This window comes from Chiloscyllium punctatum, unplaced genomic scaffold (assembly GCF_047496795.1).
Source record: "Chiloscyllium punctatum isolate Juve2018m unplaced genomic scaffold, sChiPun1.3 scaffold_502, whole genome shotgun sequence".
NCBI classification, from domain to species: Eukaryota; Metazoa; Chordata; class Chondrichthyes; order Orectolobiformes; family Hemiscylliidae; genus Chiloscyllium; species Chiloscyllium punctatum.
Genome location: NW_027310236.1, coordinates 115,001 through 130,000, shown reverse-complemented (window position 1 = coordinate 130,000; position 15,000 = coordinate 115,001).

The window sequence follows — 15,000 nt, the reverse complement described above, 5'->3', positions numbered from 1 at the left end:
CTGCAGGTCCCGAGCCGCCTTTATTTGCTGTTACGAGCATCGTGTGCCCCATACCTGCGTGACAAGCACCGCAGGGCGGCAGAGCCATCGCACTTAGCCGGGTGGCAGAGGAGGACCAGACTATTCACAGATAGCGGCCCAACGACTCCCAGAGCCGGTCGTGCGGCGCGCGAGGTCTGCTCTCTTCACAAGAGGCTTTATTAGGGAGTGCTAAGGCAAGGTTCTGTGCCCTCCACCCTCATCGCAACACCCATGGGAGCCTCCGGTCGTCAATAGACCGCCGCACCGGCCTCTGACTGACTCTCAGAATGGACGGAAAGAGCCGGGTAAGCCTTTCAAAAGATTCGACCACGTGCCGAAAACTTTAGACTTCCGTGAGCTCTCCGGCTTGCACCGAGACCCGAAGTCGACGTGCTAAGCACCACGGGACCCCTTTCGCCTGCAGGTCCCGAGCCGCCTTTATTTGCTGTTACGAGCATCGTGTGCCCCATACCTGCGTGACAAGCACCGCAGGGCGGCAGAGCCATCGCACTTGGCCGGGTGGCAGAGGAGGACCGACTATTCACAGATAGCGGCCCAACGACTCCCAGAGCCGGTCGTGCGGTGCGCGAGGTCTGCTCTCTTCACAAGAGGCTTTATTAGGGAGTGCTAAGGCAAGGTTCTGTGCCCTCCACCCTCATCGCAACACCCATGGGAGCCTCCGGTCGTCAATAGACCGCCGCACCGGCCTCTGACTGACTCTCAGAATGGACGGAAAGAGCCGGGTAAGCCTTTCAAAAGATTCGACCACGTGCCGAAAACTTTAGACTTCCGTGAGCTCTCCGGCTTGCACCGAGACCCGAAGTCGACGTGCGAAGCACCACGGGACCCCTTTCGCCTGCAGGTCCCGAGCCGCCTTTATTTGCTGTTACGAGCATCGTGTGCCCCATACCTGCGTGACGAGCACCGCAGGGCGGCAGAGCCATCGCACTTGGCCGGGTGGCAGAGGAGGACCAGACTATTCACAGATAGCGGCCCAACGACTCCCAGAGCCGGTCGTGCGGCGCGCGAGGTCTGCTCTCTTCACAAGAGGCTTTATTAGGGAGTGCTAAGGCAAGGTTCTGTGCCCTCCACCCTCATCGCAACACCCATGGGAGCCTCCGGTCGTCAATAGACCGCCGCACCGGCCTCTGACTGACTCTCAGAATGGACGGAAAGAGCCGGGTAAGCCTTTCAAAAGATTCGACCACGTGCCGAAAACTTTAGACTTCCGTGAGCTCTCCGGCTTGCACCGAGACCCGAAGTCGACGTGCTAAGCACCACGGGACCCCTTTCGCCTGCAGGTCCCGAGCCGCCTTTATTTGCTGTTACGAGCATCGTGTGCCCCATACCTGCGTGACGAGCACCGCAGGGCGGCAGAGCCATCGCACTTGGCCGGGTGGCAGAGGAGGACCAGACTATTCACAGATAGCGGCCCAACGACTCCCAGAGCCGGTCGTGCGGCGCGCGAGGTCTGCTCTCTTCACAAGAGGCTTTATTAGGGAGTGCTAAGGCAAGGTTCTGTGCCCTCCACCCTCATCGCAACACCCATGGGAGCCTCCGGTCGTCAATAGACCGCCGCACCGGCCTCTGACTGACTCTCAGAATGGACGGAAAGAGCCGGGTAAGCCTTTCAAAAGATTCGACCACGTGCCGAAAACTTTAGACTTCCGTGAGCTCTCCGGCTTGCACCGAGACCCGAAGTCGACGTGCTAAGCACCACGGGACCCCTTTCGCCTGCAGGTCCCGAGCCGCCTTTATTTGCTGTTACGAGCATCGTGTGCCCCATACCTGCGTGACGAGCACCGCAGGGCGGCAGAGCCATCGCACTTGGCCGGGTGGCAGAGGAGGACCAGACTATTCACAGATAGCGGCCCAACGACTCCCAGAGCCGGTCGTGCGGCGCGCGAGGTCTGCTCTCATCACAAGAGGCTTTAGGGAGTGCTCAGGCAAGGGTCAGCCCGCAGCCTTCCTGGCAACACCCAGGGGAACCAGGCCACTCGCGTCTCTCGCCTTCATTTTCGACACGAGCGCCTGCGGAGGGCCACCACCCCCTCCGATTGTCAAGAGACCTCCGCACCGGCCTCTGACTTACTCTCAGAATGGACGGAAAGAGCCGGGTAAGCCTTTGAAAAGATTCGACCACGTGCCGAAAACTTTAGACTTCCGTGAGCTCTCCGGCTTGCACCGAGACCCGAAGTCGACGTGCTTAGCACCACGGGACCCCTTTCGCCTGCAGGTCCCGAGCCGCCTTTTATTTTTGTTACGAGTATCGTGTTCCCCAAACCTGGGTGACGAGCACCGCAGGGCGGCAGAGCCATCGCGCTTGTCCGGGTGGCAGAGGAGGACCAGACTATTCACAAATAGCGGCCCAACGACTCCCAGAGCCGGTCGTGCGGCAGGCGAGGTCTGCTCTCATCACAAGAGGCTTTAGGGAGTGCTCAGGCAACGGTCAGCCCGCAGCCTTCTTGGCAACACCCAAGGGAACCAGGCCACTCGCGTCTCTCGCCTTCATTTTGGACACGAGCGCCTGTGGAGGGACGGCCGGAGTCAACGTGGGGTTTGCCCGCCCTCCAATAGTGTCAAAAGACCGCCGCACAAGTCTCTGACTGACTCTTAGAACAGACAGAAAGAGTTTGTCAAATCTGTCAAAAAATTGACAAAGTGTCAAAAATTCGACTTCCAAGAGCTCTCCGGCATGCACTCATACCTGTCATTAAAGTGCTATGCCCGTGGAACCGTTTTTCGGATGCCTTTCAGAACGGTCCCGCGCCGCCATTTTGTTCTAAAAATCGTGTTCCCATATATCTCCGGGTACCCCGCCAACCTCACTGCGGAAAAAACTACAAGTGGCACTGAATGGGTCTGAATTCCAAATTTGACTGCATCGGTCTGGAACTCGGTCCGGTCAAAACCGTTTGGATTTTTCTCGGTCCGGACTTCCGCGACAGACAAAGTTAAAGTTTTCGGGCTGCAGGCACAAAACGACAGCTGGCCATTTGCGGGCTCAATTCACCCAATTCCTCCGGCACTTCGGAGCACATGTTCGGTGTAAGTTTGCGAATCTTTCCCGATGCTGCAGCATTTTCCTCCGCTGACACTTAGAATATTTTTCACACTTTGCTGAAAATTTTTCTAAGTGTTTTTTCCAAGTTTTCCTGGTTACTGATTTCTTCTTTTTAAACATTTTTCTAAGTTTTTCTGGTTACTGATTTCTTCTTTTTAAACATTTTTCGCAGTTTGTCTGGTTACTGATTTCTTCTTTTTAAACATTTTTCGCCGTTTTTCTGGTTACTGATTTCTTCTTTTTAAACATTTTTCGCCGTTTTTCTGGTTACTCATTTCTTCTTTTTAAACATTTTTCTAAGTTTTTCTGGTTACTGATTTCTTCTTTTTAAACATTTTTCTAAGTTTTTCTGGTTACTCATTTCTTCTTTTTAAACATTTTTCTAAGTTTTTCTGGTTACTCACTTCTTCTTTTTAAACATTTTTCTAAGTTTTTCTGGTTACTGATTTCTTCTTTTTAAACATTTTTCGCCGTTTTTCTGGTTACTGATTTCTTCTTTTTAAACATTTTTCTAAGTTTTTCTGGTTACTCATTTCTTCTTTTTAAACATTTTTCGCCGTTTTTCTGGTTACTGATTTCTTCTTTTTAAACATTTTTCTAAGTTTTTCTGGTTACTGATTTCTTCTTTTTAAACATTTTTCTAAGTTTTCCTGGTTACTCATTTCTTCTTTTTAAACATTTTTCTAAGTTTTCCTGGTTACTCATTTCTTCTTTTTAAACATTTTTCTAAGTTTTCCTGGTTACTGATTTCTTCTTTTTAAACATTTTTCGCAGTTTTTCTGGTTACTGATTTCTTCTTTTTAAACATTTTTCTAAGTTTTTCTGGTTACTGATTTCTTCTTTTTAAACATTTTTCTAAGTTTTTCTGGTTACTCACTTCTTCTTTTTAAACATTTTTCTAAGTTTTTCTGGTTACTCACTTCTTCTTTTGAAACATTTTTCTAAGTTTTTCTGGTTACTGATTTCTTCTTTTTAAACATTTTTCGCAGTTTGTCTGGTTACTGATTTCTTCTTTTTAAACATTTTTCGCCGTTTTTCTGGTTACTGATTTCTTCTTTTTAAACATTTTTCTAAGTTTTTCTGGTTACTCACTTCTTCTTTTTAAACATTTTTCTAAGTTTTTCTGGTTACTGATTTCTTCTTTTTAAACATTTTTCGCAGTTTTTCTGGTTACTGATTTCTTCTTTTTAAACATTTTTCTAAGTTTTTCTGGTTACTGATTTCTTCTTTTTAAACATTTTTCTAAGTTTTTCTGGTTACTCACTTCTTCTTTTTAAACATTTTTCTAAGTTTTCCTGGTTACTGATTTCTTCTTTTTAAACATTTTTCGCAGTTTTTCTGGTTACTGATTTCTTCTTTTTAAACATTTTTCTAAGTTTTTCTGGTTACTGATTTCTTCTTTTTAAACATTTTTCTAAGTTTTTCTGGTTACTCACTTCTTCTTTTTAAACATTTTTCTAAGTTTTCCTGGTTACTGATTTCTTCTTTTTAAACATTTTTCGCAGTTTGTCTGGTTACTGATTTCTTCTTTTTAAACATTTTTCGCAGTTTTTCTGGTTACTGATTTCTTCTTTTTAAACATTTTTCTAAGTTTTTCTGGTTACTGATTTCTTCTTTTTAAACATTTTTCTAAGTTTTTCTGGTTACTGATTTCTTCTTTTTAAACATTTTTCTAAGTTTTTCTGGTTACTCACTTCTTCTTTTTAAACATTTTTCTAAGTTTTTCTGGTTACTGATTTCTTCTTTTTAAACATTTTTCGCAGTTTTTCTGGTTACTGATTTCTTCTTTTTAAACATTTTTCTAAGTTTTTCTGGTTACTGATTTCTTCTTTTTAAACATTTTTCTAAGTTTTTCTGGTTACTGACTTCTTCTTTTTAAACATTTTTCTAAGTTTTCCTGGTTACTGATTTCTTCTTTTTAAACATTTTTCGCAGTTTGTCTGGTTACTGATTTCTTCTTTTTAAACATTTTTCGCAGTTTTTCTGGTTACTGATTTCTTCTTTTTAAACATTTTTCTAAGTTTTTCTGGTTACTGATTTCTTCTTTTTAAACATTTTTCTAAGTTTTTCTGGTTACTCACTTCTTCTTTTTAAACATTTTTCTAAGTTTTCCTGGTTACTGATTTCTTCTTTTTAAACATTTTTCGCAGTTTTTCTGGTTACTGATTTCTTCTTTTTAAACATTTTTCTAAGTTTTTCTGGTTACTGATTTCTTCTTTTTAAACATTTTTCTAAGTTTTTCTGGTTACTCACTTCTTCTTTTTAAACATTTTTCTAAGTTTTCCTGGTTACTGATTTCTTCTTTTTAAACATTTTTCGCAGTTTGTCTGGTTACTGATTTCTTCTTTTTAAACATTTTTCGCAGTTTTTCTGGTTACTGATTTCTTCTTTTTAAACATTTTTCTAAGTTTTTCTGGTTACTGATTTCTTCTTTTTAAACATTTTTCTAAGTTTTTCTGGTTACTGATTTCTTCTTTTTAAACATTTTTCTAAGTTTTTCTGGTTACTCACTTCTTCTTTTTAAACATTTTTCTAAGTTTTTCTGGTTACTCACTTCTTCTTTTGAAACATTTTTCTAAGTTTTTCTGGTTACTGATTTCTTCTTTTTAAACATTTTTCGCAGTTTGTCTGGTTACTGATTTCTTCTTTTTAAACATTTTTCGCCGTTTTTCTGGTTACTGATTTCTTCTTTTTAAACATTTTTCTAAGTTTTTCTGGTTACTCACTTCTTCTTTTTAAACATTTTTCTAAGTTTTTCTGGTTACTGATTTCTTCTTTTTAAACATTTTTCGCAGTTTTTCTGGTTACTGATTTCTTCTTTTTAAACATTTTTCTAAGTTTTTCTGGTTACTGATTTCTTCTTTTTAAACATTTTTCTAAGTTTTTCTGGTTACTCACTTCTTCTTTTTAAACATTTTTCTAAGTTTTCCTGGTTACTGATTTCTTCTTTTTAAACATTTTTCGCAGTTTGTCTGGTTACTGATTTCTTCTTTTTAAACATTTTTCGCAGTTTTTCTGGTTACTGATTTCTTCTTTTTAAACATTTTTCTAAGTTTTTCTGGTTACTGATTTCTTCTTTTTAAACATTTTTCTAAGTTTTTCTGGTTACTCACTTCTTCTTTTTAAACATTTTTCTAAGTTTTTCTGGTTACTCACTTCTTCTTTTGAAACATTTTTCTAAGTTTTTCTGGTTACTGATTTCTTCTTTTTAAACATTTTTCGCCGTTTTTCTGGTTACTGATTTCTTCTTTTTAAACATTTTTCTAAGTTTTTCTGGTTACTCACTTCTTCTTTTTAAACATTTTTCTAAGTTTTTCTGGTTACTGATTTCTTCTTTTTAAACATTTTTCGCAGTTTTTCTGGTTACTGATTTCTTCTTTTTAAACATTTTTCTAAGTTTTTCTGGTTACTGATTTCTTCTTTTTAAACATTTTTCTAAGTTTTTCTGGTTACTGACTTCTTCTTTTTAAACATTTTTCTAAGTTTTCCTGGTTACTGATTTCTTCTTTTTAAACATTTTTCGCAGTTTGTCTGGTTACTGATTTCTTCTTTTTAAACATTTTTCGCAGTTTTTCTGGTTACTGATTTCTTCTTTTTAAACATTTTTCTAAGTTTTTCTGGTTACTGATTTCTTCTTTTTAAACATTTTTCTAAGTTTTTCTGGTTACTCACTTCTTCTTTTTAAACATTTTTCTAAGTTTTTCTGGTTACTCACTTCTTCTTTTGAAACATTTTTCTAAGTTTTTCTGGTTACTGATTTCTTCTTTTTAAACATTTTTCTAAGTTTTTCTGGTTACTGATTTCTTCTTTTTAAACATTTTTCGCAGTTTGTCTGGTTACTGATTTCTTCTTTTTAAACATTTTTCGCCGTTTTTCTGGTTACTGATTTCTTCTTTTTAAACATTTTTCTAAGTTTTTCTGGTTACTCACTTCTTCTTTTTAAACATTTTTCTAAGTTTTTCTGGTTACTGATTTCTTCTTTTTAAACATTTTTCGCAGTTTTTCTGGTTACTGATTTCTTCTTTTTAAACATTTTTCTAAGTTTTTCTGGTTACTGATTTCTTCTTTTTAAACATTTTTCTAAGTTTTTCTGGTTACTCACTTCTTCTTTTTAAACATTTTTCTAAGTTTTCCTGGTTACTGATTTCTTCTTTTTAAACATTTTTCGCAGTTTGTCTGGTTACTGATTTCTTCTTTTTAAACATTTTTCGCAGTTTTTCTGGTTACTGATTTCTTCTTTTTAAACATTTTTCTAAGTTTTTCTGGTTACTCACTTCTTCTTTTATAACATTTTTCTAAGTTTTCCTGGTTACTGATTTCTTCTTTTTAAACATTTTTCTAAGTTTTCCTGGTTACTGATTTCTTCTTTTTAAACATTTTTCTAAGTTTTTCTGGTTACTCATTTCTTCTTTTTAAACATTTTTCGCAGTTTTTCTGGTTACTGATTTCTTCTTTTTAAACATTTTCCTAAGTTTTCCTGGTTACTGATTTCTTCTTTTTAAACATTTTTCTAAGTTTTCCTGGTTACTCATTTCTTCTTTTTGATCATTTTTCTAAGTTTTCCTGGTTACTGATTTCTTCGTTTTGAACATTTTTCTAAGTTTTCCTGGTTACTCACTTCTTCTTTTCAAACATTTTTCTTCGTTTTTCTGTTTACTCATTTAGCACTTTCAGGCACTTTCCGATCATTTCCTCGTTCCCGATTTCACCCTTTAAAACGCTTTCGGGCATTTCCCTAAGTTTTGCGGTTCACTCGTTTGGGACTCACTGACACCTTCTCTAGCTTCCCTGCTCACTTTTTTCGTACTGTTGAGAAAATTCGAACCCTTTCCTTAACTATGCCGGTTACTGACTTCACCGCTTCAGACCCTTGTCCCCGTAATGAAAGATACCATTTCCCACCGTGGGAAATGCACGAAAATCGGACTGAACACGGGGGAGGCTCCCCCCTCGAAGGCGAGACCGTCGGCAGAACCGCCGGGTCAAACCCGGCTGAGCTACCCGGCTTACAAGTCTCAAAGTCGGTATGAGCAGTCACGTCCACCCCCATTCCCTTTTGGACCACTTCCCACGGTTCCAAATGCATGAAAATCGGCCTGTACACGGGGGAGGCACCCGCCTCGAAGACGAGACCGTCGGCAGAACCGCCGGGTCAAACCCGGCTGAGCTACCCGGCTCGGAAGCGCCAAAGTCGGGTTGAGCAGTCACATTCACTCCCATCCCCTTTTGGGCAACTTCCCACGGTTGGAAATGCATGGAAATCGGACTGAACACGGGGGAGGCTCCCCCCTCGAAGGCGAGACCGTCGGCAGAACCGCCGGATCAAACCCGGCTGAGCTACCCGGCTTACAAGTCTCAAAGTCGGTATGAGCAGACACGTCCACCCCCATTCCCTTTTGGACCACTTCCCACGGTTCGAAATGCATGAAAATCGGCCTGTATACGGGGGAGGCACCCGCCTCGAAGACGAGACCGTCGGCAGAACCGCCGGGTCAAACCCGGCTGAGCTACCCGGCTCGGAAGCGCCAAAGTCGGGTTGAGCAGTCACATTCACTCCCATCCCCTTTTGGGCAACTTCCCACGGTTGGAAATGCATGGAAATCGGACTGAACACGGGGGAGGCTCCCCCCTCGAAGGCGAGACCGTCGGCAGAACCGCCGGATCAAACCCGGCTGAGCTACCCGGCTTACAAGTCTCAAAGTCGGTATGAGCAGACACGTCCACCCCCATTCCCTTTTGGACCACTTCCCACGGTTCGAAATGCATGAAAATCGGCCTGTATACGGGGGAGGCACCCGCCTCGAAGACGAGACCGTCGGCAGAACCGCCGGGTCAAACCCGGCCGGGCTACCCGGGTTAGAAGCCCTAGAGTCGGGTTGAGCAGTCACAATCACTCCCATCCCCTTTTGAACCTGTTCCCACCGTTGGAAATGCACGAAAATCGGCCTGTACACGGGGGAGGCTCCCCCCTCGAAGGCGAGACCGTCGGCAGAACCGCCGGGTCAAACCCGGCTGAGCTACCCGGCTTACAAGTCTCGAAGTCGGGTTGAGCAGTCACATTCACTCCCATCGACTTTTGGGCAACTTCCCACCGTTGCAAATGCATGAAAATCGGCCTGTACACGGGGGAGGCACCCGCCTCGAAGTCGAGACCGTCGGCAGAACCGCCGGGTCCAACCCGGCTGAGCTACCCGGCTTACAAGTCTCAAAGCCGGGTTGGGCAGTCACGTTCACCCCCATTCCCTTTTGGATCACTTCCCACGGTTCGAAATGCACGAAAACCGGCCTGTACACGGGGGAGGGTCCGCCCTCGAAGGCGAGACCGTCGGCAGAACCGCCGGGTCAAACCTGGCTGAGCTACCCGGCTTACAAGTCTCAAAGTCGGGTTGAGCAGTCACGTTCACTCCCATCGACTTTTAGACCACTTCCCACGGTTCGAAATGCACGAAAATCGGCCTGTACACGGGGGAGGCACCCGCCTCGAAGACGAGACCGTCGGCAGAACCGCCGGGTCAAACCCGGCCGAGCTACCCGGCTTAAAAGTCTCAAAGTCGGTATGAGCAGTCACATTCACCCCCATTCCCTTTTGGACCACTTCCCACGGTTGGAAATGCATGAAAATCGGCCTGGACACGGGGGAGGCTCCCCCCTCGATGACGAGACCGTCGGCAGAACCGCCGGAACAAACCCGGCTGAGCTACCCGGCTTACAAGTCTCAAAGTCGGTATGAGCAGACACGTCCACCCCCATTCCCTTTTGGACCACTTCCCACCGTTGGAAATGCACGAAAATCGGCCTGTACACGGGGGAGGCACCGGCCTCGAAGACGAGACCGTCGGCAGAACCGCCGGGTCAAACCCGGCTGAGCTACCCGGCTTACAAGTCTCAAAGTCGGGTTGAGCAGTCACATTCACTCCCATCGACTTTTGGGCAACTTCCCACGGTTCGAAATGCACAAGATTCGGCCTGAACACGGGGGACGCTCCCCCCTCGAAGGCGAGACCGTCGGCAGACCCGCCGGGTCAAACCCGGCTGAGCTACCCGGCTCGGAAGCGCCAAAGTCGGTATGAGCAGTCACGTTCACTCCCATCCCCTTTTGGACCGCTTCCCACGGTACGAAATGCATGAAAATCGGCCTGTACACGGGGGAGGCACCCGCCTCGAAGACGAGACCGTCGGCAGAACCGCCGGGTCAAACCCGGCTGAGCTACCCGGCTTACAAGTCTCAAAGTCGGGTTGAGCAGTCACATTCACTCCCATCGACTTTTGGGCAACTTCCCACGGTTCGAAATGCACAAAATTCGGCCTGAACACGGGGGACGCTCCCCCCTCGAAGGCGAGACCGTCGGCAGAACCGCCGGGTCAAACCCGGCTGAGCTACCCGGCTTAAAAGTCTCAAAGTCGGTATGAGCAGTCACATTCACCCCCATTCCCTTTTGGACCACTTCCCACGGTTGGAAATGCATGAAAATCGGCCTGGACACGGGGGAGGCTCCCCCCTCGATGACGAGACCGTCGGCAGAACCGCCGGAACAAACCCGGCTGAGCTACCCGGCTTACAAGTCTCAAAGTCGGTATGAGCAGACACGTCCACCCCCATTCCCTTTTGGACCACTTCCCACCGTTGGAAATGCACGAAAATCGGCCTGTACACGGGGGAGGCACCGGCCTCGAAGACGAGACCGTCGGCAGAACCGCCGGATCAAACCCGGCCGAGCTACCCGGGTTAGAAGCCTCAGAGTCGGGTTGAGCAGTCACGTCCACCCCCATTCCCTTTTGGACCACTTCCCACGGTTCGAAATGCACGAAAATCGGCCTGTACACGGGGGAGGGAGCCGCCTCGAAGACGAGACCGTCGGCAGAACCGCCGGTTCAAACCCGGCTGAGCTACCAGGCTCGGAAGCGCCAAAGTCGGGTTGAGCAGTCACATTCACTCCCATCCCCTTTTGGGCAACTTCCCACCGTTGCAAATGCATGAAAATCGGCCTGTACACGGGGGAGGGAGCCGCCTCGAAGACGAGACCGTCGGCAGAACCGCCGGATCAAACCCGGCTGAGCTACCAGGCTCGGAAGCGCCAAAGTCGGTATGAGCAGTCACATTCACTCCCATCCCCTTTTGGGCCACTTCCCACGGTTCGAAATGCACGAAAATCGGACTGAACACGGGGGAGGCTCCCCCCTCCAAAACGAGACCATCGGCAGAATCGACGGGTCAAACCCGGCCGAGCTACCCGGGTTAGAAGCCTCAAAGTCGGGTTGAGCAGTCACGTCCACCCCCATCCCCTTTTGGACCACTTCCCACGGTTCGAAATGCACGAAAATCGGCCTGTACACGGGGGAGGCACCCGCCTCGAAGACGAGACCGTCGGCAGACCCGCCGGATCAAACCCGGCCGAGCTACACGGCTTACAAGTCTCAATGTCGGTATGAGCAGTCACGTCCACCCCTATTCCCTTTTGGACCACTTCCCACGGTACGAAATGCATGAAAATCGGCCTGTACACGGGGGAGGCACCCGCCTCGAAGACGAGACCGTCGGCAGAACCGCCGGGTCAAACCCGGCTGAGCTACCCGGCTCGGAAGCGCCAAAGTCGGGTTGAGCAGTCACATTCACTCCCATCGACTTTTGGGCAACTTCCCACGGTTCGAAATGCACAAAATTCGGCCTGAACACGGGGGACGCTCCCCCCTCGAAGGCGAGACCGTCGGCAGAACCGCCGGGTCAAACCCGGCTGAGCTACCCGGGTCGGAAGCGCCAAGGTCGGTATGAGCAGTCACATTCACTCCCATCCCCTTTTGGACCGCTTCCCACGGTTTGAAATGCACGAAAATCGGCCTGTACACGGGGGAGGCTCCGCCCTCGAAGGCGAGACCGACGGCAGAACCGCCGGGTCAAACCCGGCCGGGCTACCCGGGTTAGAAGCCTCAGAGTCGGGTTGAGCAGTCACATTCACCCCCATCCCCTTTTGAACCTCTTCCCACCGTTGGAAATGCACGAAAATCGGCCTGTACACGGGGGAGGCGCCCCTCTCGAAGGCGAGACCGACGGCAGAACCGCCGGGTCAAACCCGGCCGAGCTACCCGGGTTAGAAGCCTCAGAGTCGGGTTGAGCAGTCACATTCACCCCCATTCCCTTTTGGACCACTTCCCACGGTACGAAATGCATGAAAATCGGCCTGTACACGGGGGAGGCACCCGCCTCGAAGACGAGACCGTCGGCAGAACCGCCGGGTCAAACCCGGCTGAGCTACCCGGGTCGGAAGCGCCAAGGTCGGTATGAGCAGTCACATTCACTCCCATCCCCTTTTGGACCACTTCCCACGGTTTGAAATGCACGAAAATCGGCCTGTACACGGGGGAGGCTCCGCCCTCGAAGGCGAGACCGACGGCAGAACCGCCGGGTCAAACCCGGCCGGGCTACCCGGGTTAGAAGCCTCAGAGTCGGGTTGAGCAGTCACATTCACCCCCATCCCCTTTTGAACCTCTTCCCACCGTTGGAAATGCACGAAAATCGGCCTGTACACGGGGGAGGCCCCCCTCTCGAAGACGAGACCGTCGGCAGACCCGCCGGATCAAACCCGGCCGAGCTACACGGCTTACAAGTCTCGATGTCGGTATGAGCAGTCACGTCCACCCCCATTCCCTTTTGGACCACTTCCCACGGTACGAAATGCATGAAAATCGGCCTGTACACGGGGGAGGCACCCGCCTCGAAGACGAGACCGTCGGCAGAACCGCCGGGTCAAACCCGGCTGAGCTACCCGGCTCGGAAGCGCCAAAGTCGGGTTGAGCAGTCACATTCACTCCCATCCCCTTTTGGGCCACTTCCCACGGTTCGAAATGCATGAAAATCGGCCTGTACACGGGGGACGCTCCCCCCTCGAAGGCGAGGCCGTCGGCAGAACCGCCGGGTCAAACCCGGCTGAGCTACCCGGGTTAGATGCCTCAAAGTCGGGTTGAGCAGTCACATTCACCCCCATCCCCTTTCGGCCCCCTTCCCACGGTTGGAAATGCATGAAAATCGGCCTGTACACGGTGGGCGCTCCCCCCTCGAAGGTGAGACCTTCGGCAGAACCGCCGGGTCAAATCCTGCCGAGCTACCCGCGTTAGAGGTCTCAATGTCGGCTTCAGCAGTCACATTCAATCCCATTCCCGTTTGGACCTCTTCCCGCCGATGGAAATGCACAAAATTCGGCCTGAACACGCGGGACGCTCCCCCCTCGAAGGCGAGACCGTCGCCAGAACCGCCGGGTCAAATCCGGCTGAGCTACCCGCGTTACAGGTCTCAAAGTCGGGTTGAGCAGTCACGTTCACCCCCATCCCCTTTCGGACCCCTTCCCACGGTTGGAAATGCATGAAAATCGGCCTGTACACGGTGGGCGCTCCCCCCTCGAAGGTGAGACCTTCGGCAGAACCGCCGGGTCAAATCCGGCCGAGCTACCCGCGTTAGAGGTCTCAATGTCGGCTTCAGCAGTCACATTCAATCCCATTCCCGTTTGGACCTCTTCCCGCCGATGGAAATGCACAAAATTCGGCCTGAACACGCGGGAGGCTCCCCCCTCGAAGGTGAGACCTTCGGCAGAACCGCCGGGTCAAATCCGGCCGAGCTACCCGCGTTAGAGGTCTCAATGTCGGCTTCAGCAGTCACATTCAATCCCATTCCCGTTTGGACCTCTTCCCGCCGATGGAAATGCACAAAATTCGGCCTGAACACGCGGGACGCTCCCCCCTCGAAGGCGAGACCGTCGCCAGAACCGCCGGGTCAAATCCGGCCGAGCTACCCGCGTTAGAGGTCTCAATGTCGGCTTCAGCAGTCACATTCAATCCCATTCCCTTTTGGAACACTTCCCGCCGTTAACAATGCACGATATTCGGCCTGAACACGCGGGACGCTCCCCCCTCGAAGGTGAGACCTTCGGCAGAACCGCCGGGTCAAATCCTGCCGAGCTACCCGCGTTAGAGGTCTCAATGTCGGCTTCAGCAGTCACATTCAATCCCATTCCCGTTTGGACCTCTTCCCGCCGATGGAAATGCACAAAATTCGGCCTGAACACGCGGGGCGCTCCCCCCTCGAAGGCGAGACCGTCGCCAGAACCGCCGGGTCAAATCCGGCTGAGCTACCCGCGTTACAGGTCTCAAAGTCGGCTTCAGCAGTCACATTCAATCCCATTCCCTTTTGGAACACTTCCCGCCGTTAACAATGCACGATATTCGGACTGAACACGGGGGCCGGTCCGCCCTCGAAGTCAACACCGTCCGCAGAACCGCCGGGGCAAATCCGGCTGAGCTACCCCGCCCCCGAACACTCAAAGTCCCTCTGAAGCCTTGCATTCGCCTCCTTGGAAAATTGACGTCAAACATTACCAAAATCGGGGGCACGAGCACTAAAGCTAAGTCTCACCCTTTCCCTATCCCTAACCAGGAACCGAACGCCCACCCTCAGCCTCACACCAACGCCGGTGCCACTCCAGACAGACACACCCTTCAAAACCACACCCATCCGGCCATGCAACTCAAAAAGGGTCCAAATTCAGAAACACCCCCTTCAAAAGGCACTCCATCCTCGGCCACACCACCGGGACATGCTCCCCTCGGCGATAATTAAGCCCCCACCACTATTTGAAGCCAACCGCAGCCGCAACTCGAACGGAGAAATCAGTAACCAATTCAAAAATGCGCTTGGTTACTGATTTCTACTGAGCCGAAAAAATTCTAAGTGTCGGTGGTTACTGATTTATACCAACCCGAAAATATTCTAAGTGTCGGTGGTTACTGATTTATACCAACCCGAAAAAATTCTAAGTGTCAGTGGTTACTGATTTATACCAACTCGAAAAAATTCTAAGTGTCAGTGGTTACTGATTTATACCAACCCGAAAATATTCTAAGTGTCAGTGGTTACTGATTTGTACCGA